General features: G+C 35.8%; 1 protein-coding gene across 2 annotated transcripts in view; it reads left to right on the top strand.

The window, feature by feature from the left end:
• The first annotated feature begins 4,572 nt into the window (after nucleotides 1-4,572).
• Nucleotides 4,573-27,083, top strand: part of LOC140141979 (uncharacterized) — a 43,419-nt gene continuing 20,908 nt past the window's right edge. The window contains exons 1-2 of one of the 2 annotated variants that reach the window (XM_072163877.1): nucleotides 4,573-4,853; nucleotides 5,536-5,647. The gene's annotated coding sequence lies outside the window, so the exon portion shown is untranslated. The remainder of the gene's footprint in view (nucleotides 4,854-5,535; nucleotides 5,648-27,083) is intronic. The other variant, XM_072163876.1, reaches the window with a different exon arrangement.

Here is a 27,083-nt window from a genome sequence, read left to right as displayed (position 1 = left end):
TTTACTGAATAGTTATATAAAGGTCATGATTCATGAAAACGTTTTTAAAACGTTATTGTAAAATATTTTGGGCTAACATTATTGCAAAATATTTTGTACACACTTAAATTACACTCTGTTTAGAATGTTTTGCATCAATTCAAGTTTTTAAAACATTTTTTTAATGTTATTAAAACGTTTTTATACCTTTTAATAACACCGGGTTAAAAAAAAAGTTTTTAGTTTACGTTTTCTGTAAAACGTTTTGTGTTTGCTGGGCCCTAGGCCTACCTAAGTACTAAGTAGCACTTCTTGGAATTGTAACTAACAGTCCTTTAACATTTTCTCAGTTCATAAAGGGTTTCTTTTCATTGATTCGCTCATTATTCAACTTGAACAAGTAAACCAACTAGTTGGTTCACTAGTCTCATGTGAGAATTCCTCTTTTCAGCTGATTTCCTCTTTTTTTGTTGCCAAAATTTACGTGTTTTTCTTTTATTTTCAGCCCATATTTGGCGTTTTTACCCTGATTTTACGCTGTTTTTAGTGATTTTCCTCGTTTTTCGTCTGTGGCCTCTCACACCCCTGAGACTGACAACAGAGCTACAGAGATATCCTCTACTGATCAAACTATAGACCTTTTATGAACTGAGAAAATGTTAAAGGACTGATACGATTCCAAGAAGTGATATTAGGTAGGCCTATGTGCTGTGCAAATAAAATGTCATAAAGTTAAGCCTATTGCAGTTTTACAAAGGATACTATTAAAAAGGGGGTATATTTTGAATACTGAAGTCAATTTTTGTTTAAAAAGGGGTTAAATTGTGATCTCACAGTGATCTTACAAAAAAAAAGCCCACCCGCCCAAATCCGCGATTTTTCGGCCAAACAATATTCATCCTCACGTCACATGCATGCATTACATATGGGGGGGCGATGCCTTAGAATAATTATATCACATGATGCTATAAAAATAATTGTACTATTCGTCCATTTGAGAAAAATTGGAATAAAAGTATCCATCCACGAATTGCAACTTGCAAGACCTTCGGACTGATGAAACCGATATTGTGATGGCTGAAAAATCGCGCATTTGGGAGGCGGGGCTTATCCCCTTTTAAAACAAAAAAGGTTTAGACGTTCTGATCTGTAAGAAATTAAAAATTGACTTCAATGTCATGCTTACCCCTATTTAAAACCAAGATTTAAATTACGAGTTCTTCTAATGAACAGAGCAGGATTAAAAAAATACCCCTTTTTAGTATTTCGAAAATGTTTCAATTAAAAAAAAGTATCCTTTTTGGGATTTCGCGACTTGGACTGGGCCTACAAACATTCAGGTATACTCAGGTATATTGGTTCCGATATTGGTTTTCACACATGATGTCGCCCCCAGATAATGTCCAATGTTCACAAAGCACAAAAATGGCACGAGATGGGCGTTTTCCCCCCTGTAAAATTTTCCTTCCCCCTCTCCCCATTCAAAATCCGCCAATGGGTGACACTATAGTGGTCCTGGGCACTATGGGAGGCTCCATGTCACTTGATCAATAATGCAAAGTAATTAAAAAAATTATCAAGTTGCATTATTTAAAAAAAAAAGAATCAAGTAATTGCATAATATTTTAGAATAGGCCTATTTCCTAAAATTTTGGGTTATTTTAAAATGTTTTATGAAATGTTGTGTTATTTCTCGTTATTTTGTGATATTTTGGATTATGTTGTGTTGTTTTGGGGTTTTTTTGGTGGGGGGGTCTTGTGTTTTAACGTTTTTTTAGTATGTTTCGTTATTATATTCCGCAATATTCAGAGGCGTCAAAATGCTATTTCTGGCGCTCAGTCATTTAGTGCCATGCAGTGACCCTACTAAAAAACACAAAACAAACAAACAAACAAAATAAAAGAAAAAAGAAACACATTTTAATTGCTGCAAAAGTTGGGCGAGTGAAACAAGCCGTAATAGCCCCCCCCCCCCCTTCAAAACCTGTGCTTTTTTTGCTTCGGAAGGGCCCCAAATTTACAAAAAGTTGGCGTCAATAAAATTGCGACCCCTCCCCTATTTCGGCAACAAAAAGTGTACCTCCTACACTCTAAATTTCAAGGATTTAAAATAAATCATAAAGGATTGAGATTAGGGACCAATCAAGTATTAGATTTAAAATTAAATCTTACAGATTTAAAATTAGATCTTTGAAATTAAAGATTAATTTTAAATCTAAAATTGACTGGTCCCTAATTACAATCCTTACGGATTTATTTTTAAATCCTTGTAATTTAGAGTGTTAACAGGCTAAAATTGTATTGGTTGGTCTTTTTGCTGTGTTTTTGAATAAAATAAACACACTATCTGTGGTCATCTTGTAACTCCCTACATTTTGGTCATCAAAAATTTTATGACCCCCTATTTTTCTTTCCAAAACTTTATAACCAGGGGCGGATTTAGGGGGGGGGGGCGCAGCCGGCGCGCGCCCCCTCTATTTTTTGACTAGCAAAGGGCGCCGGTAACTTAAAAATACAAAAATTGTAAGAAATTTAAAAAAAAGAGAACAAATTCGGCCATGAACAGCAAACAATGGGCCAAAACCGTTGAGTTTTCGAGGGGGTAACCCCCTTTAACACATTTTTTCGTCGTCGACCAAAAGGCGCCCCCTTTATCAAAAATTCCTGGATCCGACCCTGATAACCCCAGTGTATTTGGGACCCCCCCGAAGAAAATGCCAGCCCCTTATTTATGATAATAGCTTTATTATGTTTGCAATTACTAATAATTATAATAAATGAATGAATGAATTGTTGAATTAATGAATGAATAAATGAACTGAAAGGAGGGGCGGATGAATGAATGAATGAAATGATGAATGAATGAATGAATGAATGAAACCAGTCGATTATTGATCAATTAATTAATCATTTAATTAAATTATAAGGGAACTTGAAAAATTGTCACTTACCGGAACATATAATGACAAGTTGTTTAAAGGGAAATTCACAGATCTTAGCAAATTTTGTGTTATTTCGACATAAACATCAAAGGATATGAGCTAAAACAACATTGAAAATTCAAATTGTGAACCAAAGAGCCAGACAATTGTAAAAACAGGTTACCCATGCATGTTGTTTAAAATATTTCAGTATTTTTTTTTTTTTTTTTGTAGAATAGGCCTAGGCCTACTATTGATAATGTAATTATTTTTTGCGGTGGCCGTATACTACACTTTAGTTTTTCAGCACATTCCAGAATATGAAGAAAAATGAAAGCAACAAAAATAATTTGGAAATATGAAAATACTGGAATAAATGCAAAATCGCAACAAGAACACCATATTTTCCATACCATTACCAACATCATATCAAATAGGGAAATTGAATATCGACATAAAATATCTGTGCACCAGAACAGAACTGCACAATTGTTTGTCTTTTCCTGTATTTAGTAAATTTGAATATTAAAATACAAGCGATTTATCACGCTAGCTAGCGCGGCTTGATAACATTAATATTCATTTTGATAATTGCACTGAGCTGGAAGCGAGCGGCTTCCAAGCTACCCATCTTGATTTCTCCTCTTGCTCTATCCCCGGGGGGGGGGGCACTCAACTTAAATTTTGGTAGGGGTGTGCGGCGCGGAGCGCCGAATTTTGGGAACTAAGAACTGATTTTCGGGCAAAATAGGGGCTTGAAGAACTGAAATTAGGGCCAAATTATAGGCTGTTGAGCTAAAAATTCTCAATTTTTTCCAAATTTGAGCTTAAAGAGCTCCAATTGTCAGACTTTGAGGCTCAAAGAACTGGAGCAGATCCAAATGTGGGGCTTAAGGAACTGCCGGAGAGCCTGAAAAAGGGACCCTTGACCGCCGCACATACCCGTACCACCTTAACATGTGAGTGCCCCCCCGGGGCTCTATCCAGCGCGATTCTATTCTCAGTGAAAAAAGTAAAAGCTTGGTGATTTAAATTTTCCTCAATTTCCCCACTCACTGCACTGCACGACTAAGATACAAAATTTTCATTGATTCTATGAAGCTCTAACTTTTTCTTTGTCCCCCTTCAACTATGTCAATGTTATAGACAGACAAAGGAAACCCAGACTTTTTCAATAATCAATTTGCATACAACTGACATGAAAAGCTATTGGTCCCTAAATCGCCCCCGTGCCCAAAATGATCCGACTGACCGCTCTGAACTCTGTCATATAAATACACACATTTCATATACCCTACATTTCATGTGACGCATACCTGTTATGTATCGTTATAATACTCACGGATCTTTGAAATTTTTTTTGGAAATATATGGATGATAAAATAGTAAAAATTGTTATGGAAAATAAAAATTGTATAATGAAGAAGATAACAGTTTTTATTCGCCCTAATTTGACAACTCAGCCATCAATCATCTGCCCTATTGATTAAAATACACACACAGAAAAACACACGCTCACTTACGACTTGACTTGCCCCAAACCCAGTTTTTACATCGCCATACTTTTCTAACGAAAGCACCAAATGCGTTCATTTTTTTTTTTTTTTAACCGTTAGAATCTCAGGATTAATTTCATATGAAACATGCCTATGATAATTGCCTGTAAAGAGTATAAAAATGCTAAAAAGTGAAGAGAGTGCAATTCTGACCCGAGATCATAAACCTTGTATCTTTTGATCGCCCAGCATTTGGTATTGTTTTACAAGGCGAAGGCGTGACGTCAGTGCTAACAAACCACATGCGCTCAGCCTTTAATTCACCTTCCCCAAATCCTGAAATCTTCACCATTCTTGATACTCCGTGAATTACCTGGATTTTAACCGTGGTGTTTTGGCGAATATTTTGCTCATAAAGCATAGCTGGGCTAACTGGGGACTTGGGATATATAGTGGGGTAAGTAACTTGGGTTTATCACCCTTTTAAATGTGTCTATTTTGAGTCCAATTTGTACAACCCATATGAGTTTTTTTGTTATGTTGTATGAGTGTAGCGTGTGGATTTTTACTTTGTTCCAAAATGCCCCCAAATGGATCGCATCCGCTCTACATACATCTCCCCGCTTTGTCTCGTCCGATTGTCACCCTTTTAAAATCAGAGTGGTACATGATATTATTACCATGATTTTTAGGAACATTCTGAGGACCAGTTGGGCCAGTTATGACCCCGTTTGCCCCCATTTTCGGTGCTAATTTGAGCGATTTATTTGTGCATATCAGGTGAAAGAAATACTACTTTATTATCTCCCATGTTATGTTTACGAATGACCGTTGACAAGTCGTGCGAGTGACATTTTTTTTAGCCGACTCGTATCCCAATAATTTCATGGAATTATCCCAAATAAGTTGACATAGGGGTAGATAAAACTTGTAGGAATATTGTTTTGGTGTTGGTAGGTTGAGATTTAGGGTGAAGAGAGTAGAAATTGAACAGTGATTAGCGGTGATATTTAGGTTTGATTGTGCCCAGCGTGCCGCGGGCTAAGCCATCATGTTACGCACAGCTGCTGTTGCCCGACCCATGCATAAATTGACAGTCTCCTCATTTATCCTTTTACCTATTTATACGAAACAACAAGGGCAAACAAAAATGGTGGTCGTTTCTCATCCAGCATCATCGCAACATTTTTGATCATTCTTGGAGTGTAAATCTTGCTAGTTTTTGATCAGTACCCGTGCTAACTTATCGAGGTAAGTCCCGCAGAGACTCTGCCGGTTTGTTTTGTAATGTGTAGCTCTAATCAACGGGGTAATTCGTCACATTTTCCCGTCGCTTCTTTATGACCTTCCAACATGTCGCACTGGTGGAAATAATATCTCATTCCTTTTTATTGGAAAACAACCACCCGGACTCCATTATCCATATCACTCGGTTTACTAAGATTTTTCTTTCGCCGGGTAGGGGTAGTTTTGAGGGTTGATATCAACCCTATTTCGGTCGTTCATGTTATGGGGACACACGTGTTGCAATCCACGAAACTCTAGCGGATATTTTGGTTCGAGTTTTGGGTGCAATTTCTTACTTATTTTCTTACAATCATGGATCGAATCGTCTTAATATATTACCGTCCGACTTGTTAAATATGAAAGGTCGTTTTACATTAGGGCGTGGAGTATATCATTGCCCAATGGCTAACATTTACTGTAACACTTACATGGGGTAAATTTGTGATTCTTTTCTCAAATAAATATCCTAGATCTATCAAACTTTCACTATGGCTTGTTTTGTTTACTATTTTATCCATTGGTCACTTTGGTGATTTCTTAAACATTTTAGCAGATTCCTTTGTCTTTAGTAAATTCATTAATGACCCTGTATGATATCATAGTCATTACATGTTATTCTTTGTCCTTGGTGTAGCATTGGTGTTGTTTTTCCAACACATATTTGGGTTAGTTTTAGTTTAGTTTTGGCTGGGTGTGTGGTTGGTGCATTGGTTGTGCATGGTGCCCATGTATACTGTGTGTAGCCTGTGTTGTGTACTAGTGGTGTTGGTACTTGGTAGTGCAGTGGTGCCAATGCCTATATGCCCCAGTACTGTTTTGGAAGTAGTAGGGTCTACTGAAGTGATGCACGTGCCAAATCGCATAAAATTGATGGAGGTACGTTATTTTGGTTATTCGCAACAGAACATGGATTGTCAGAATATTTCGGCTACGATGGCATGTGATTATTGTTGTGTGTATGGCAATGCAAGTATACTGCATAGTGGTCATGAATGGTGCTGTGGAGCCCACTGATTTTTTTAGTGGTGCCCGAGTCCTACCGTTTTCCATATGGTGCGGGGTTATCCGAGATAATGTAATTGAACAGTGATTTTTGGTTTTAATTAAAAAGAAAATTACATTTTTGCCTTTTATAAGAAATTATAAGGATTCTCAATTTGCCATAGTACTGTGTTATTGCGCAGCTGTAGTGATGTGATGGTATGTCAGTGGCTTGGTGGTGCCTAGATAACCATTGCATGTTCTGCTGGTAGTAGGCCAAACTCAGATTGTAGGCCTTAGTTTGATATACAATGCAAGTGTGTGTGTGGGTGGGTGGGGGTGGTGGGCTCAGGGTCCCCTATCCGGCAAAAATTGGGCGAATCCCTGTCATGAAATTTATCCGTTCATCCAAAATTTGTCTCCAAATTGATAATTTAAAATATTAAATTTTGGGTGAAAAGTTTTGTTTTATGCTTTTAAAAACAATTTGTCAATATATTTGGCTGCACTGCTATGCAAATTGTTGCTCTATCTGCCATCTGACTTGGTCCTCAATCAGGGATTCCAACCACTGCCCCAAATGCTGCTCCCTTTTTCGAAAATCTATGCAACCCCGCACCCCTGTTTGTTGCAGTGTGAAAATGTAGGCCCTTCTATTGAAACCTAAAATATTAATAAAATTTATGTGAAACCACATCCAGCAATGTAGGCCTATATTGTGGTGAAACTAGAGACATTTTGTCCAGGTATAACTATAAGCTGGATATATACGTAATGTACTTGATGAATTGGTCCAGTACATGTATAGTTGTGTATACATCCTGCTTTTTTTTTTATATAATTTTGCCAGAAATAAAAAATATTTTTGGCAGGGGTATTGTAACGGTACCATTATATTTTTGCTTTTATATTTCTACTCAAAACTTCATCATTGTTTAGAAAAATTTGAAATTTTCAAACGTCAACAAAAACGTCATGTAGACTCCCATAAGAACTATGTTTTACATAGAAACCTGAAAACCAACTGGTCAGTATTCTTGTAGATATTATAATGCATTTTATAATCTCATTAGGACAACTTGTGTTTGTAGAAAATCAAGTCTGTAATTTGCATTACTTGCAATCAATGTACATGCAGCTTGATGACTAATGGTCATACATTTTTTGTTACAATATTCCACCATGTCACATATAATCACCAACTTGAAGTGTCTTGTCTGTTTCAATGACTCAAACCAATTTTAGGTGAAATTATATGTAGTCTAAGACACTTAGTTTATACAGAGTTCAGATTCTTAAAATTTCAGCAAAATCCCTGTTACAGGATTAGGCAAATTATGAATCATTCTTTTATAAAGTCTAAGGGTTGTGGTTAATTGATGAACTTGATATCCAGACATTTATAAGGTTTGCAGAGCTAATTACAGGAATTTGGGTATTTAAGGCATCCTTTGTTTAAAAGTGTAAAATGTAGGTTCAAAAGCGGTTCGATTCAATTTGAAAAATGTAAATTATGCTGTTGTATTAAAATATGTAGCTAATGAACTGAACAGGTATATGCCTACAATGGAATGGATAGTGGTAGGATCATTTTAGATTAAGGCAGGGCAATCTCTTGAAATTTTCATTCCATTCTTTATGAGGACAAGATCAGATTTTATTTTTAAGACAGACATCATGATTCATGCCAATATCCCTCCAAAGTGCTTGGAACTGGAAGAATTAAATTGGGTTTACTCTTCCAAAGAATTTTGTTTTGGGTGGGTATGTACAATAATGTAAGGCAAAACAAAAGAACAACAATGCAAATTCACATTATATATATATATTTCAATTTTTGGGGAACCGCATGTGGGAATATATTTGAGCAGAATTTGCAATTCCAAAACTTTGCAAATTTAAATTCACCAGCCAAGTTTCATGGTAGGAGTATTTGTAAACTTTGTGAGAGCTATAATTCTCAAAAGTTGGAATCTTTTTCACTTTCAGCAAACATTGAGAGATAGCGAGTGGGAGGCATGAGCATGGCATACCCTATATATTTACTTTGATATGGAATGTTGTATACAAGATGTTGAACAGATTTCCTGCAGCCATTTTCTTTCCCAAATCTCTCCTCACAATCAATAGTTAATGACAGGACCCTTCATTGTCTTAACATCAGACTTTGCCTTGACTCCGCTGCCTAGCTCACTTTTGGTGGCTAGCCTGCACTATATTTCCTACCCCTTTAGTAATAATTACTACTACAGGTGTGATTCGGCTTGCTCCGTTGATATTACGTGACATGATTGAATCTAAGCCGTCCTGCCGTCCACACATATATAAAAAAAACCTTTTTCTCAATTCTCCTATGGATGCTATGCACCGCGGTAATATTTTATTTCCATAATGCCCCACAGTAACATCTTCTCAACACACAAAACTCTCGATTCCATCGCCTGGCTGTCAACGCACTACATGCATGCTTGCATTTATTACTCCACTGTGTCTCTCTCTCTATCTCTTTTACTTCTTCTTGTAAAGTGTTATAATATGGTGTGTGTTTATGAGTGAGTACAGTATTTAGCCAGAGCGAATTCATTACGACAAAAAGGTCATGACGAAATGTAGCTGTACCTGAGGAAGAATAATTAGATTTGATGAGCTATAATATATTGTGTGCTTGCAATGTGAGTACACTGCAAGCTTGTATGCATGTACAGCTTTATATTGAAGTTGTTATGAAGATTTTTAATTTGGCAGGAAGGAAGCTTCCTTGCTTCTTAGACTCCTTAAATGCTGGACACACACGGGTTACAGGTTGATCTGGAAACTTGATAAACTATTGATCATAATATAATGACAGGTTGGCATTTTTAGGGTGTTGTCATGTCACATGTATGTATACCGTGAATAATTATAATAATATGACTCAAAGTGAATATGAACTGCACTATATTAATTATTATGTTCATATTTTAAGTTTTTATAATTGAATTCGGTTAAATGCATTTAGTTATCATGTCATTAGTTGTTATAATGATAAGCTGAGCAAAGATCATTTTGGATTGCAATTACTAATTCATTACATTTTAATATAATATCACCAATTTCAGATATTTTTATCCATGTACCTTTTGAAACACTGAAGAGTTTAGCATTTTCTACCACTTGGAAATGTGGAAAAGGAAAAGGTAATTAAAACTATTTAATTAAAACCAGTGTGGTAACAAAACAGAATACCCATAGTTCTCATGTTAAATTTGTAGTTCATATGGTGGCTAGGAATTTTTGTCAAATCATAGACTCTTCCGAGTCTAAGGTCAAACAGCTAGTCCAGTTGGAAAAAGGATGGTTATAAATTATTCGCATTTAAATCATAGCTCGGGAAACAATTCTTCCAAAGGAACCCAGGGAAAATGTGTGTAGTATTCCTAGAAGTGAAGTCCCTACAGTACAAACCAGCACTAGTAAATTCAACGTTGCACATTGCCATAGAGTCAGGGAGAATAGTTTTGCTGAGGGCAGCCTGTTATGGTGAGAGGTGGATAGCACAGGTTGGCTATAGCACTAGAGTGAAAAGCTAAATGGCTGCTGTTTATAAAGAGAATTGCCATGCAGATATATGATAATGAGTTGAAACTTTCAACCAATCATGAGAGGCCTATTTCAACTGCATTATTATAGGAGTTTCAGAGGCTAGTATGGGCATAGTTTGTGCCAGGGATAAGATATTTTGGTTATTTTGTAAACGAGTGGGAACAGATTTGGACATCAGACAGTTTTGGAAGATAGTGGTTCATTTTGATCAGATATCAGAATATAAGAATGTATCTTTCAGATTGATCAGATGTAGCAATTTTGTTTTGAAAAGGAATCTGAATGAATATTTTTGAATCGTGGACAACATATCATTTAGTTGGTTTACACATTATGAAACACTTGGCATACAATACAATATATACTTGATGCCATTATACAATTGGCCTTTACGATTGATTAGTTTTAGTAAATTCGGTACATCTGCAATAAATTCAGTTGATTTTTTTTCTACATGTACATGTAGGATGACCTAGCAATTGATATTTTCTTGATTCAACTATAACTGTGCTATCTATCCATTTGCTACGGATGATTATGTGCATTTTTTTATATCAAAGAATGAGGATCCTTTGGGGTCTGTACTAGTCATCATAGATCACCATGTTAATTCTATACATGTACACGCACTGCAGGAACTGGATAGAAAAAAAAGAAGAAATTTGCAAAACGGTGTCAAATTTCTGAGCGACTCCTTGCTCTCAGTATCACAGTGCTTTGTACAAAGCCATATTGGCAAGGCTAACAAAGGGCACGGCAATAAACATACAAAGTGTAGACTACCTTATCACATGCTTAAAACCTGCCAAGCTAAATTATAATAATTGCACAAGTGGAATGAGTATAGAAAAATAGTGCCGGTTTTACAGCTTGGGCTTGCTTGCTTGCATAAATCGTGCGGCAGGGATGTTGTTATGATCTATTATTAGTGCAGTGTCGTCAATGTGCGCTTTGTAATTAAAACTGGAAACAGATATAATAATTTATTGGAGTTGTGACTGTCTGCTTGCTGCATAAACATGAAGTGTGGAGTTCGAAGTTCATGTTAGCATTATAGAATTTTTGACATGCAGGGCTGCATGGTTTTACATGACTTGTGGGAGGAGACAATGGTAGATTTTTGTTCATGTTGACCTGAGTAATTAATTAGGTGTGCTTTATAGCGAGCCGATTAAAATAGTCAAGTGTGGGTCATAATTGGGTTATTCTAAAACAGACAGAACTTATTTTGGTATAGGGCAGGGCTATGATATTCAAATAGTAGAATTCAATTTAATTGACTAGAGGTGGATTTTTAGTTTTGTTCATGAGGAACTTAAAGGAAGTGTAATTTTTGTGTGGTAAAAGTGGTGTGTGATTGAATTATCCAATGGGAATACAAAATGCATAAAAGTTGATGGACCGTGTTGAGGACAGTATTCCCATGAGTATCTTTGGTATATTAATGAACCTAAAAGTTGGTGAAATTAAAAACACAGATTGATTAAAATGTATCCATTGACTCAAGGTAGCCACTTTCTCAAACTTAGTAAGAGCATGTCCAAAATAAGTTTTTAGCAATAATTGTTTAATTGTTTTAAAAGTGTATTAGCTGCTTCAAGATGTGGCAACCATTTTCCAAATCCAAAATAATTAGAAATTATTCAGTTGCTATGTTTTGACACAAACAAACACCCACACAAAAGACAAAGTATAATATAATGGAGATATTTCCTGTGATTTTATTAAACTTTTCAAGAGCATAGCAAATAGTTCCAAGTTTTGAACTTGAAATCTACACACACATTCAATGATAATTGCCAATCAGTGTGACCCTTACATGACATCCTATCATTTCATTCCACCAGAGATGCATATCTTGAATAGGGTGCAATGGCCTCTACACTGCACAGGGGAAATTGGAAGTTGGGAGAAAATACCGGAGTGAAATTTCAAATGGAGGAAATATTGAAACATTCCTGTGATTTTGCATAGCGATGTGATGTGCCAGTTTGCTAATTGAATGTGATTGAAATTTGTTTTTTAATAGTCTTCATTTTCGTTAAATACGTACACAGTAAATCTCACAGCACCAAGAAGACAACAAAATGATTGTATTTATATGAAGGAAAACAATGAGCTTTTTGATAATTGTAGATTTTGATTTTCTCAATTTATCCATGTTACATACATACTAAATGTGGGGGAAAGTTTTGTAGAATTTTTAAAATCAGAAAAACACATTTGGCTACCATGACTACACTGATTATGTAAATTTTACTGAAAGTATTTGTGACCTCCTTTTACAACATTTTTGCTCCATCAATTGCTGGATTTGTTAACATTTTTCAGGCAATTTATTGCAATTAATAGCACTTGTGAGACCTAGTTTTTTTTAATTGTGAGACATTTTTTACTACAAACCTTAAATCCACGATTTTCTGAATTAGAATACTGTTACAGATATTAAGGATTTTCTGAAGTTGTGAAAAAATACACCAAATTGGGTATTTATAAGATGTAAAGATTTGCATCATTGATTGTGTTGGTGTAAATTTCAACTACTAATCATTTACACAGGTTTACGATTACATACGAAGCAAACAAATTAATAAATCTCGTTAAATCTTACCAAGCTTGGGTTGTTTAACGAAAGCCAACGTAAGTTTTATTACTTACTGGCTAAATAACACACAAAGAATGAATACATGTATGCATTGTAATTTTGAATCTAGTAGTAGCAAGCTTCTGTGAGCACTTGCTCTCTCTATATTTTGTCACAGTACATGATAATCGGACACCTTAATATATTATAATCAGAGCCTCGTTGATTGCAATATCTGCACCGCCTCAAAACCAGGGATACTTGTCATTTATAGATGGGCTCAAATTGCGCTAAAGTGTGCTCGTCGTTTAAAATCGCTAGACTGGTTGGCGATTCTTTTACAGAGTCTTACAGTTGCCAGTTTGCAACATATTTATGCACGCGTGGTTTGGCGGTAATTTTTGTGTGAGATGCTTCGGAGTAAACTATTAGTTGTTTTGTGGCACTGTGGATACGACTCAATCAGGTGCCAGCCAATAATGAAGCTCGATAACATGTTACTGTGCATACGTTTTTATATATAACTGCCTTTGCCCAATTCCCTGACGATTACCAAATTTGAATTGCATTTGCCTGTGACGAAAAAACGATTGTGGGGAGAAAAAATTGTTAGGAGGCAGTGGCATTAGCGCAGAGTGATCACTGTGTACATGTTATATATTTATTATAATCAGACCTTTTATTGATTGGTTTATACAATATAGCATATCTGACATAATTGTGCAGCAGGCATTATTACAAGGTGGATAATATTATGTACATCATTTATATAATTAGATTGTGTTTGCTAGCTGATGTTGCTACGTGGTTTATTTGAAAGCCATCAGGTGATATTCATATTTAGATATAGAAAGCAGTAATTAACTCTTGAGGATTTGAAAGAACAAAGATATTATCAGTAATGCTTACAGTAAAAGTTTTGCGACATGCACTAAAGACCCCCCCCCTCCCCGTATGTTCGCACGGTTCAGTTCAAATGCTATTACCATACCCCAAATCTGCTACCATGGCTACTGTCAGCCTCTCCGGGGGGTTCTTAGCAGAGGCGTAGCCAAGGAGGGACACTCCTCTCATTAGACCTGGTAAATATTTGTAGTGCGGGTCCTTTTCATATCTTGAAATACCAAGAAGGTATGACCCTCCCCCCCCCCTCTGAGTGATGTTGAATGAAAGAGAAAAAATGTTACAATATAATAAAAATAATTTCCCCACCAGGGTGACACTCCTCTTCCTCAGTACAATAATATTCCTATTTTGGGTCCTTTTCATATAGAATATCTAGATACCAAGAAGGTATGACTTCCCCCCCCCCCTAGTTAATAAACTTCATGCACATTTTGAAAGCAGGTCACAAAATGCAATTCACTAACAACTTACCAATTGCTACCAATTAAATAAAAAGTTGGTTTTGGATGAATGGTTAGAACTTTCCACTCCTTTTGTCTAACTGAAAAAAAAAAGATTATATTTACAGTACATGCATATGGATTGAACTTTGAGAAAAAAGTATGTTACATTGTATTTTATTTTTTTATATAAAATGGGTGACCTGCAAAATTAGCAGGGTCAGTAATTCCATAATATTTGTGGACTTTGTCCAATGAACCTTGAATGATATCAAGAATTATATTCTCTGTTTCCATGTACTCCAAAGTCCATGCCTGCATATGTATGTTTTAAAAGGAAAACTTGATCTAAAGTTACAATTTTTAGATCAATTTGACTAGAAACTATGTTGAAATTGAAGATCCATTTCCAATTTTTGATGAGCAAATAAGTAATTAAAAAGCCTTTTGATTGTCTAGATGTTTTCAAAAAGAGGAGGAGGAGGGGAGGAGCTTTTTTTATACAAATTATGTAAACTCAAGTTACTCAACCATTTATGTCTGCAGATTGAAGAGGAGGAGGCTCTTGTAAAATCTTGTTATTTGATGGTTCTTGGGTTCTGAACTTCTGAGGGGTTGATTTAAAAACAAAACCTGCTTTAAAATGGGCAGAAGCATAAAGGTGGTACTACAGTACTACACCCCTTGATAAATTTGTGACTATTTTTGCATTTTTCTCAAAAATAATAACACACTGGACTGGTAACAAAAGTTATGCATATGTTAGGGGCAAGGAAACCACCTATGCGAAAAAGGCATGGTTGAACTATGGTTAACCATGGTCAACCATGGTTCAACCATGGGTTTTGACCATGGTCAAACCATGGTCAACCATGCTTTGAAAAATGGCACCACGGCCAGAGACCATGGTCAACCATGGTTAACCTTTTGACCATGGTCTATCTAAAGTGACCATGGTCAACCATGGTTAAAACTTAGCATGTTTGACCATGGTTGAACCATTGTCAACCATAGTTCAACAACCAGGGTTTTGACCATGGTCAACCATGTTTTTGACCATGGTCAACCATGTTTTTGACCATGGTCAACCATGTTTTTGACCATGGTCAACCATGTTTTGACCATGGTCAACCATGTTTTTGACCATGGTCAACCATGGTCAACCATGTTTTTGAAAAATGGCACCACGGCCAGAGACCATGGTCAACCATGGTCTATCTAAAGTGACCATGGTCAACCATGGTCAAAAATTATGTGGTAAATATTTAACGGAATAAACTGCATAATCATATTATTTAGATTTATTCCGTTAAAAATCTTATTTTAACTTATCAAATTACTAGTTTTTATATTTTATGGTGTCAAATATTTATTCACAATGTTGTAAATATGCATTAAATACGATTAATAACAACAGAGGGCGCTTTTTCTCATTCACTACCCAGAGTCAACCATGGTCAGGTGAGGTGATGACCATGGCTGACAATGCTCAGCCATGCTAAAGCATGGTCGACCATGGTATACTTAAAAGTGACCATGGTCAACCATGGTCAGGTGAGGTGATGACCATGGCTGACCATGCTCAGCCATGCTAAAGCATGGTTGACCATGGTATACTTGAAGTAGCCATGGTCAACCATGGTCAGGTGAGGTGATGACCATGGCTGACCATGCTCACACATGCTAAAGCATGGTTGACCATGGTATACTTGAAGTGACCATGGTCAGGTGAGGTGATGACCATGGCTGACCATGCTCACCCATGCTAAAGCATGATTGACCATGGTATACTTGAAGTGACCATGGTCAACCATGGTCAAGTGAGGTGATGAACATGGCTGACCATGCTCACCCATGATAAAGCATGGTTGACCATGGTATACTTAAAAGTGACCATGGTCAACCATGGTCAAGTGAGGTGAAGACCATGGCTGACCATGCTCGGCCATGCTAAAGCATGGTCGACCATGGTATACCATGGTGACCATGGCAACCATGGTTGACCATGGTCAAGCCACCATGGCTGATCATCGCTGACCATAGTTAACCATGGTCAACCATGTTTTGACCATGGTTGACCATGGTTGACCATGCTAGCACGGTTGACATTTCGCCTAGGCAGTTACTACACTGGAATTTCAGTGACTCAAGACAAGTGGTACGTAAAGAGGTACCGCTAGAATGTACCTCATTTCTTAACATACGTGTATAATGAACCACTTGTCTTGAATCACTGAAATTTCAGTGAAGTAATTGGATTCCTTGCCCCTATAATATACATTATAACTTTTGTTACCAGTATGTAGTCATTTTTTGAGTAAAATGCAAAATTAGTCACACAATTTATCAGGGGGTGTAGTACCATTAAAGCTCAAATAGATGATTTCGGTCATGTTTTTGATCTTTCCCAAATATTCACTGTCAGGAAAGCCAAAGTATACTATGTAGGGTACAATGAAAGAAAACTCAAACACTTTATTTGGTGCTGAACTGTGATGTTCTATGGGGTGTTAAAGTCAGTTTTCAAACTTGCTCTGTTGTCCTAAAAACACAATGAATTGGGACACATATAAATATTACAAATATATGCCAAAAAATCAGGTTTGGAAAAACATTGACCAAACTCATTTTAAAATCGTACATTAAAAGTCATCATGGCTTTTAACTTCTGAAATTACAAAACAGTTTAGCCCACTATGCCTGAAATAAAGAAAAGAAAAAGGCAATTTCAGAATTACTAAAAAGGAAGCGGGCAGGGGTGATCAACTAGTATTTTCTTAAAAATTCTAAATATGAAAAAGTTTAAAATGTTGATATGCATTTGAAATTTATATCTTTTTAATGTTTTTTCCTATGTAGGATGTAAGCCCTGTGCATTCATGCATGCTGATGTCCTTCAAGTTCCAATACATCCAATGCTAATTTGCATGCAACAATTAGCTTTTGACTCAGCAAGTACAAAGAGGCAGGTTTTATTTGGTTGGTCAGTTTTCGTTGTTTTGGCCATGATATCCATCCACCATCTTTGTTTTCTTTCCAAGTCTCAAGGTTTTTGTATTCATCAGAGTCTAGACACAACTTTTCAGTATTTGTAATACTGATCACCAGGGTTCTGTTTATACCGTATTATTTTGCGGGTTTCTATAGGGTTGAATTGGATTCATTAATTAGCATATTAAAGCTTTGATTACGAGTGATTAGGTACAATGGAAATAAAGAAATTATGTATTTTGTAAAGTTTGATACATTTTGCAATTGTGAGATTTGTGAGTAAGAATTTGATATCAAAATTTAGAAGTAGAGTTGAAACTTGTTTAGAGCAGATTCAGCCCATCGTGGGACGTTTTTCCAACAAATCTAGGCTGCCGGTCAAACATCTTTAGCGTGATGCATGATTGCTCGGTTGCCTGAATTTGTGTGAAAAACGTCCCACGATGGGTTGAATGCTATTTACAGGCATGAGAATTTTCAGGCTTTTGCCTGAATTCAGGCAGTTTTGTTGTCCAAATTTATGGCACATGTTTTAATTTATTTTCAGCCTGTTTTGGGCCTTTTAAGGCCGAATTCTTGTGCTTTTTCAGTTAGTTGTCAAGAAAAGCTATTCAACAAGCAAAGATGTTCTACAGTTGAGTTCATATCATGGATAGGTCCCCCCTACATACTGGTATACAGATTTCTAGTATCCAAGTTAAATTTTCCTCTTTTGTGGACAGCTCACTGTACTGATATGGGTAGAGGTTTAATAGACGGCCTTGTTTTGCTGGTATTGAACCAGTATTTTGGAACAATTCCTTGTTTGTATCGTAATATCTGACTTGAATTATCATCATTCATGGTCATTGAAAATTTGCTGTATATGGCCGCGTGTCTTAAGTTGGGAACCTTTTGCGTGACACTGACAAAATTCAAGAAATTTACGCCTTTTTTGATTCAAACGTTTGCTTCATAAAGAACTAAACATCTCACCCTATTAAAAGTATACATATTTTTGAAGCTTTTGCTCCAAGGAATTCAAAAATGACATTATTTTCTTGATAGGGGTAAGGGTTAAGAAGTTACAAGTACAAATATCAGTGATTTTTCCATAAAAGAGTGTATGACTCAAAAAATTTGGTCCACTGATGAGATACATCCTAGAGTAAAATCTATGCCAGAATTGGATTATTCAAGGTAAGAGCATTCTAAATATGTATAGTTTTACAGGGATCCCTATAAAGGTAATCGTGATACATGACTACATGAGGATGAAAATTACAATCGTCACATTGTTATTTCAGCATAACATGTCTAGGAAAATCATGTCCAGAGTGTTTTCTGGTTATACACACATGCTCTCTAAACATCAAAAATGCAAGGTATAACTATGAGCCTGTCTAACATGCTTTAATCCTCAGTTTTTACCCATCTTGTTTATCCTAGCTGAATCAAAGCGCAGTCACGATAATGAACACAAAATGTCTTCATGGTCTGCATTTTGAAGAACACAAAAATTTGCTTTTTTCTTGCTCTGTGAAAAGGTCAATACCAACATAATATTGTACATGTACAATATTTTGCTTTGGTACAATGGCTGGTCTTTCATCTACTTTCAAACACCCTTCTCTTGCAGTCACTTGATAATTATGAGTGAAATTCCATAGCCATGGAGTTGCTGCTTCCTGGCTTGATCTGCCATCGACATTTTTAATGTACATGTTTGATTATAGTCAGAATGAACAAAAGCTACTTCATTGACTGTAATAATGCCTTCTGATGCAACTTTTAAACAAGTGGTAATCATATGAATCACTTGATGGTTCAATGGCAATTACTGATCCTTGGCAATAATGTTTGCCATTTCTTCAGTTTCAATGACACTTTTTTGTTGGTGCTTTAGATCTTTGCTGGTGTCTGATTCTGCGAACCTTACAAGCATGAAAATCAGTTTTTTAAAATGCCATACAATAACATGACAGCTCTCTGACATTCAGTTATCCACCACAGTTAACAAATGCTACAGAGTGGAGCTTCCGAGTGTTTGGAACTGTTATGGGCCATAACTTTTAGTTCTTGTCACTGTGTCAACTCTGTTCCTGGACTTAGATTATGATAATTAAATTATCAGTTACATTAAACAATGTTGCATTTTATTTTTAATATTATTAATTGCTTAACAATAACAGCATTAATGAGAGGGAGTATGTCAAACATTATGTTTGACCTGTAGGACAATGTAGTTTTTCAAAGTAGTTCATAAAATTTCTAATGATCAGACTCGTTTTTGATGGCAAAATTATTTTAGCCTTTGCTAATTAACAACTCGTTAAGTGTCATTAATCTAATAATTTAGAACATTACAGGCCAACAATTTGTTTAATTCTTTATTAATTACTTGCTTCTAAAATACAGCATTAATGAGGGGTGGATATTTGACTTCTATCACAGTGGTTCAAACTCCCAACACAATTTCTGAATGTCAGAGCTTTTGTCGCATCATCGTTTTACTCTTAATTAGCAGCTCGTTAAGTGTCATTAATCTGTATAATTAAAGTAAAATTCATAAAATATTACAGCAGAACTATTAATAAGTCCATTCAAATACATCTATTAACCACACAATATTAAATTACTAAAAATTTCAAGTGGATCATAGTTGGTACCTATAAAAAGTCATTTTTCCCATAGAGATTACATTGTACCGTGTCCGAAGATCCGTGTCCGTGATCCTCCCACTTTGCACTTCGTTAACTTATTGGTCCATAAAATTAATTAGCAATGTCGTATTACTTATCTTTTGGTATCATGTTCAAGCAGAATAAATTAGCTTTCAAATGAATGTAAACTTGAAGGATTATGATGCTGTCTTCATAGTTTAATTAAAGAGAAAAGTTGAAATTTTCAGTCAAAGTGTCACACCTCCCACTTTTCCAGGCTCCCAAGTCAAGACACACGGCCATATACAATTGATAGAATGTAACAATTATGTCAAATCAAGCAAAATGTTTATCATACATGTACACATTGAGTTCCATCAATGAATGTACAACCCCTACAGAAATGGTCTTTTGAATCCGCACCATTGTGACTTGAAAAATCTTTTGAAAAAACCAGGTTGAAAGGTCTCGCTTGCTTGCTACTAAGCTTATTTTGATGTTACAGTGTTGTCCTCAAAATTTGATAAGCTTGGGGCTAGCAGTGTATGAATATTAGCATTTCGTGCCCAGTGCAACTGGCTTGCTCTCTCGCTCTCTCTATCTCTCTTTCCATTTTTGCTTTCTCTTGGAATTGACTCACACATATCATTTTCTGTGATGCTATGATGTCATTAAGGGTTCTTTTATAGATTTGTCCATTTATGAGTAGGTGAAGCAAGCTATGCATAGCCAAAGATGGATGGTTTATCTCTGATTGCTGCTGCAGCTGACCCAATTAGCATTTTTCTCCTCTCTACATCTCTCGTGGATGGTTTCCTTGATTTCTGCTTTGGTTGCTTGAACATTTTGAGATGTTGTTGTTTGAAATCTAATTTAGTTTTTGTCATTATTACTAGTGATGCAAAGAAATATTAAATAATTCAGTTGCTACAGGATATGTACAAAATGATATATTTGACTCATAATACTAGGTGGGTGTTGGAAAAAATGATAATTATTCTAAGCATAGGTGTACAATGTAAAGCGGTATATATGTATTTTATGTTCATTGCATATAATGCCAACATCTGCCAAGTTGTGCCATTTTGATGTGGCAAAGTACAACACTGCATGAAACAGGTGGATGAAGTGATTTGAATCAAGAAGCATCACAAGCTACAGTACTGCTCAACAAAGATACTGAAAAGGTAACTTTTTAAGCAAAATAATTGAATGTTGTAAACATAATTGATGACAAGAGAAGAGCAAGAATCTAGAATATTTGCCACCCCAAGAAATAGGACTAGGGATAGTTTTAAGGTGGTATTACACCCCTTGATAAATTTGTGACTATTTTTGCATTTTTCTCAAAAAATAATAACACACTGGTAACAAAGGTTATGTATATTATTAGCCTACTGTATAGGGGCAAGGAATCCAGTAACTACACTGGAATTAATTTCAGTGACTCAAGACAAGCTGTACGTTACTTATGATATAAAGAAAAGAGGTACCTGTACCTCTAGAATGTACCGTATTTATAAATGAACCACTTGTCTTGAATCACTGAAATTTCAGTGTCAAAGTAATTGGATTCCTTGCCCCTATAATATACATAACTTTTGTTACCAGTGTTTAGTTATTTTTTGAGAAAAATGCAAAATTAGTGACAACATTTATCAGGGGGGTGTAGTTCCACCTTAATGGCTGGAATTAGGATTAGTAGAATTAGGGGCCAAAATGAAGAGATTGGAGACATAAAATTGTAGCATTACATCATATCAGGATTAGGATTAGTGGTGGTGGTGGCAAGTTCTTGAGCTGTTCTTTCAATATCTTTCAAATGTTATTTCTAAAACTGATTGTCTTTTTATTTATTTCAAACATTTTAATTTGTGGGAATGTTTCAAAACAAATTAGCTCCAAGTAAATATTTCATTTGAATCACCTCGGTTTTGTCTCGAATATTATAAGGAGCATATAATATGTCAAGAAAAGGTAAAAATGTATATTGAGAAGGTGTGTACAAGTAGTGCAAAATATATTTTGTGATGTTGATTTCTGTTTGTGCAGTAAAATTGTGTCAAAACTGTCGGAACTGTGTCATAATGTCACATTATTAATGTTTTGTTGTGAATACTCTGAATAACCTCTCTTATGAATATATAACCTCTCATTGTGGGAAACCTGAGAGTTGCTAACTTCATGAACTTACTTGTAAACTTTGTCAACTCAAATCATGAAAAGTGAAGCTAGTCTGTGTACACCAAGATCTATTTGTGTGTACGAAAGTGGGTAGCATACTGAGCGGTGTGAAACATTCCAGTGCTAAATTGAAAACATACAGGCAAGTAATGATTTTATAGTGTTACAATGTAAGTGGGATGCTGTGAAATGTTTCTATAGTTTAGATCTTTATGGATTGGGGCCAGGGTGGTAATTTTCAGTCACAAAACAATAGAAGGAATCAAACAAATTAAAACAACCAACAACTATTTTGAGATTTGGGTCCAAATATGTGTTGATTTTTGCTTTTTGTACTCAAAAAATCTATATTTCTGCAAGTTTTTCAACCCAAGTGCAGGGTGCAATCAGCCTGTTTGTTTTCAGTAAAGCTAGAAAAGTTGGGAAAAATTATTTTACATTGAAATTACTAGAAACTGTGTTGATTTAAAACCTGAAGTAATTTCACCTTTGTATCACATTTTCCAGTACATACAGTGGATTGGTGGAAGAGATGTGTTGTGTCAGAAAGGTTAACCAATTTTGACTAAACTTTATTCATGAATACTAACAAATGCCAAGAAAACAAGACTAAGGTAAGCTATGATGCAGCTTAGTTACAAAAATTGTTGTCTTTAAGGCATGCAAGCATTTTGATGGTTACATACCAGGCCATAGGGTTAGAATCGCAGCTCTATATAATAGACAGATGCTATTGGACTCTCCATTGCGTAGTCTACAGCAAAGTGAAAACTATAACTGTGAATAGCGTGTAGTATTACAGCGTCCTGCTGCGAGGCAATCGGGAAGGTGTCAAGGAGCTCTACATTTGTGGGCTTTCACAACTGTCAGTGGACCAAGTTTGTTATATCGAGTTATCAACTTCAGATAAGGTCAGTATGGCAAACTCTGGGGATGAGAATAAGAGCTGCCTATTTCATGGAATTGATGAGAGTATGACATAGAAGAGAACATTAGGAGCATCATCACAGCCACCAGAGGTCTAATCATCTTACTGTGTTACCATCCTGACTCCTAGAGTCAATGTACCCTAGGGTTGATAATTACGGGTAGTACATCTTTCTTGGTGGTGTCTGTTGCTTGAGAAATGGTAAAATCTGAGGGCTTCTTCTGTCAAGTTTTACAATATTTTCTGTACATGGAGGTCCATAAATAACATTATAAAAGTATCATTCGTGTAGAATGCGGTATTGTCATGGTTTGAGAAAAAATTGTACACTGGCTTCAAACTGAGTTTTGATGTGATTTTTCCTAAATTGTACATATCGATCAAGCAAAATTAGTCTGATGTTAACTCAAATCAAATTCCATATTTTTATATTTCTAATATTTGTAATTTGTAGCTTGGCGTAACCATGGTAACTGAAATCGCCATGTTTCTATATTGCCTTTTGTTAGAAAGTAAAATTATTCAACGTTTAGTCATCACAAAATCAAAGGGATTAAATAAGGAAATACCAAAGGGGAGCAAAATTTGGTGGAAGCAGGATTTGAACCGGCAACTTTTGGTTTGCGAGACCAGTGCCGTACCATCTGAGCTATCCAGCCATATGATGGATGGCGATCCCAATTAACAATATCTTTGTTACAGCCATGAAACCATGCTGTTATGTGGCAGAAAGGGGGGGGGGCAACAACAGGTCACCTCCGACTAAACCATCCTCAGAGAGTTAGGGTTAAAATAACATCAGTTTATACCAGAGAAATGAAATGTATTTATATCAAGATATTATTGTATTTATATCAAGACATTTTTAAACATCTTGATTATAATTTCTATTTTAAAATAACAGTATTCATATTTCTTGATTTTTACAGTAGCACATTCATGTTCTGCAACAAGATGAGTGATATGAATAAACTAGCAAAACTAGATATGGAAATTTAAGTCTTTATATCAAAAGGCTTCATAAATGAAAATAACAAAGAAGAAAAGTCAGTTAAATAGAACAAAGATTTCATCTAGATTTTATCCAGAAAAAAACATTTTAAGTTCACCAGTTGTAAAAAGATTCTCATCTAGATTTTATCCAGAGTAAGATATTTTAAAGTTTTTTTTAAAGAAAGACAACTGTAAAGCTATATTAATGGCTGTTTGCTTTTAATAGACAACACTGCTGTAATTTGACCTCTTCTGTATCTGTGCATGTATAATTGAAAAGGAAGCCATTTTGTTTGCAAGTTAAACAGTCAATAAAATCATCGTAGCCAACCATACATGCATACATCATATAGATATGTTGTACAATGCTTGCATTACTAGTTGAATTCATAATGCTAATAGTAAGTGGCCTTACAACAGGAAGTTAATGTAGGAACTATCATCTAATATCGGTGTGAAAAGTTCAGTAGTTGATCCAGCTATGTCATGTCTTGCACTATGGCTGGCTAAAAAAATATCTTAATGGTTTGTTGTTGGTAAATTTCTGTATTATCCATCCATCAGTGGAAATAATTGCATAAGCAGAGGAGAATAATTTCATAAGAACATAACCTGTTTGCATTAATTCCAAGATGGCTGTGTTGAATCATCAATTAAAGATGGCGGGTGAAGGTGATATTTATTGAATAGAAGGAGATTATTGGTTCCTTTTGGAAAGAAATATAGGTCTATCTGTTGAGTATTTTGAATTAATATTGTATGATATTTGACATTCAAGCATTAAACACATACAGCATTGTTTGACTCCCCTCCACCAAATTATTTATATGACCCGTACAGCATTCAAACAAACTGAAAACAGTCACACAAAAGTTGTTATTGACTTGCTGGTTGGTTGAACATTCAATATTCATATGATTTTTTTAGTTTAGTCAACTACTAGTAATTCAATACCATTTAGTTTCAACTAATTCAATACCATAAATTTGCAGTGTAACTTTTCATGGGGCAGGTACATTTCATTGGCTTAGGAAGATTTTCAACATGGGGGTGGGCTAAATTTTAGGTGGGCCACCAAAATTTTTTTTATCATAATTTTTCAACTTGGGGGGCTGAAAGGTATTCCAGCCCCGCACCAAAATTATTGAGGGGGCTGAGCCCCCAGCCCCCCCCCCTCCCAGTTCCTAAGCCTATGCATTTTAGTTGTGAGACAATTGGTTTGGTTTGTGGATCACACTGATGAGCCACTGTTATTTAGGCAAGAGTTGGAACAAATTATATCAAATGAAACAACATCTTACAACACTGAAAACTCCAAAATTGAAATTCCAAAGGGGAGAGGGGCACTTCAATATAAAATCAATACAGATTTAAGACTTTCCAAAAAGCATTCAGTGAGGCAAATGTAAAACAAATGGTGGCTTTAGGTGGACTTATAGACCTAAACTGATTATCATATCATCAATGGGATAAGAACATCATTTTAACAAAAACCCAAGGTCTTTAAGAGAATAGTACAAAAACAGCCCACAGAAGTATAATTGTATCAATTGCCAGCTCTAAATGGCTTCAAATGGCATTGTTATTTAAATAGCATTTGCTGAATGAAATTTGCCTTTCAATTAAAAAAAAAAAAAAAGAAAGACAATTGAAGTTATATTTCCTAGGAGAAATAAGGGTTCTTTTGGTGACACAAGCATGGGTTTGAAAAGGGGGTCTTTGGGTGTCACCGTGTCAGGGATGCTGAAAAGGGGGCATTAGCAATGCAATATTAGGGGTGACTTTAGATTAAAACTGTTCACACTTGCAGCGAAACAGCAGATTTTTGCAGGAATATTTCACAAGATTTATCCCTTAAAGTTGGTGTGGACCCTGGTACATGGTGTGGACTAGAACAATGACAAAGAAATGAGAAACACCTAGAGTAAGGTGGATTACCAATTCATTGAGTCAGAATGAGTGAGATAGATCTATCTGAAGTAGGGGAGGGCAGTCATGAGGAAAATCACAAGCCAGCTGGAAAGAAAATGATTGTCCTGGAGTAAGACAAGTGAATTGCTTAAGGTGTGTGTGAGTCTGACCAATATTGGTCATCAGGTTTTCCCTTTACTTCAGAAATTACCAATACATTATGTCCGTTGACTGGTAATAAAAAAGAGCTTCTTCATAGTTGTACCAAGGATGATGCATCATGAACGATGTTCGAGGATGGGCAACTTCAGATAGGATCTGAGGGCAGTGACTTTACTTTACTTACTTTTATAAGTTATGATATCAATGCTTGATTTTATGTAGCCTGCGCACCGGTGGCAGGAAGTTTCTGCAACCAATTTTGAGGTCGGCCGGGGGGGGAGCAAATGCCCCAGTCAGGACTCTTCCCTTGTAAACCCCCAAATTTATGAAAATTTTGATTTTTTTTTGTAGCAATTTGCCTCAAATTGTTGATTCCCCCCTCCCCAACATTAAAGGCATCCAGGCTGTAGTATTCTGTAGTGTATGGTGTTGTTATGGGTTTAGGAAAAGTTAGTTTCTGCTGCTGAAATTGAGAGGACATAATCAAAATGTTCACAATTCTGATGTGTTTAATATTTAGACAGCTCAAATATTATTTTTATGACAATCCGTAGACCAATATCTATGGTACTTCCAGTAAAGTGAAGCAATACATTTTGTAAGAAGAATAAATTTAAAATGAAAATTTATTTCACTACACAAATGACACATTTTGCTTGATCGCATCACATTAAAATCACTCTTACAAGAACATCCTTGTAGTTGTGGCTTTTTTCCCTCCATATTGCCAGCATGCCTACCTTCTAGTTATGTCCATTTTCATTTCAAATTAAATTTGACTGGACCATCAGTTTGTAATGGCAGACTGCTATCTTATTTCATCCTACATCTATACCTTGAATGCTGTGAGTTTAATGAACCATTCATTTATTTAAACCATTGCCGGTCCTCCATTTTTACTCTCCATATAAGCAACAACAAAGGATAGCTTTTAACAGTGCCCTAAAGATTATTACGGAACTTACGGACCGCCTTGTTTCATTTCCAACCAGTATCAGTTTGGAACATGTTAATAGCATTTTAAGATGATGAACAAAATATGACTAGCGTATTCAATTCTTGTTTTCCCTGTGCTCTATGCAAATCGTTCCTCTAT

The sequence above is a fragment of the Amphiura filiformis genome, chromosome 20, assembly GCF_039555335.1.
Source record: "Amphiura filiformis chromosome 20, Afil_fr2py, whole genome shotgun sequence".
Taxonomy (NCBI): Eukaryota; Metazoa; Echinodermata; class Ophiuroidea; order Amphilepidida; family Amphiuridae; genus Amphiura; species Amphiura filiformis.
This window is presented reverse-complemented; position numbering and strand designations above follow the sequence as displayed.